The sequence below is a fragment of the Salmo trutta genome, chromosome 16, assembly GCF_901001165.1.
Source record: "Salmo trutta chromosome 16, fSalTru1.1, whole genome shotgun sequence".
NCBI lineage: Eukaryota > Metazoa > Chordata > Actinopteri > Salmoniformes > Salmonidae > Salmo > Salmo trutta.
In genome coordinates, this window is record NC_042972.1 from 57,717,321 (window position 1) to 57,718,638 (window position 1,318).

Here is a 1,318-nt window from a genome sequence, read left to right on the forward strand (position 1 = left end):
CCCTCCCCTAACCCGGATGACGCTGGGCCAATTGTGCGCGGCCCTATGGGACTCCAAATCACGGTCGGATGTGATACAGCCTGGATTCAAACCAGGGACTGTAGTGATGCCTCTTACACTGAGATGCAGTGCCTTAGACCACTGCGCCACTCGGGAGCCATGACACGCATGACCAATATATATTGTCTGCTAACAGCCCATCCTAGAAACATTGTTTTCAGAATTCACAGCTTGCCACGCTTGTGAAAAACAGTTTTAAATAATAATAATACTTTTCCCCCTTCCACTTCTTAATGGTTCCAATTGATAAAGTTGTTTTATCAATTAGTAAATTTGAGTTTAACCACAATATTTGTTGCATTATTTGTTCTGTCTTTTCTGGTGGATTAAACTGAAATTGCAACCAACTTCCATGGCTTGTTTAAAAAAGAACAATATTTTAGAGATTATTTGGTTTTCAAATTACCGAAAGTGAGCGAGAAAAAGGCAATTTTGGAACATGGGGTGAGATATTCTTACTAATTTGTAAATAAAGCCAGTTTGTTATTTAGAATGATTTATTTCTGGTTTTAGAGGGAGAGAAACCAAAAGCCCAATGTTGCCTCATGGGTCTACCGGTTGCGTCCGGCACGGGATGCGTACCATCATTAATGGATGAAGATGATGAGCAATCGGCGAAGGCCATCTGTAATCTGCTGGCATCATGGCACAACATTTACATCCTCTAATCACAATCAGAAGACAGTTGAAGGAACTTGCGTGGACTTATGGTAAGACATTTTATATTTTATATATATATATTTTTTTTTTCAGAACATTAACCATGTGTGTTCTCTTGTTTTGTACTGTTCTGTAGTTTCAACCCAATGATTGGTCTAACAAACAAAGAACTTTGCATCCTGCAGGCCCAGGCATGGATCAAAGCTGGCAAGACATTCAATGATGCCATCTTCACAGATGAATCAACCGTGGTCCTTGAGTAATTTGCTAAAAATTGCTACAGAATAAAAGGAAGAAGAACAAGCAATCCGAGTCCCAAGCATCCCCTCAAACGCCATTTGTTGGGGAAAATTTCTCGCCAGGGACCAGGCCCATATTTGAGTTTTTATGGTAAGTTTAAAAACGCAAAAGGTACACAAAATATTGTAGCCTACACCTCACAGACTGCTATGTGTTCCACAATAACTCACTGTTGCCTCCTTTTTCAGGTATCATGGCTTGAGATTTCTTTGAGGAAGAAATAATCAAGAGATATGGTGGACCATATGTCAGAGAGGTGTTCCTGGGACCACATTGTTTCTTTCAAGGTAGGATTATA

General features: G+C 40.1%; 1 long non-coding RNA gene across 1 annotated transcript; it reads left to right on the forward strand.

Moving 5' to 3' along the window:
• Positions 1-393: 393 nt before the first annotated feature.
• On the forward strand, positions 394-1,010 carry LOC115149897 (uncharacterized). Its single transcript, XR_003866995.1, has 2 exons — positions 394-770; positions 906-1,010. It is a non-coding gene; the product is annotated as an uncharacterized LOC115149897 (long non-coding RNA).
• The last annotated feature ends 308 nt before the right edge of the window (positions 1,011-1,318 follow it).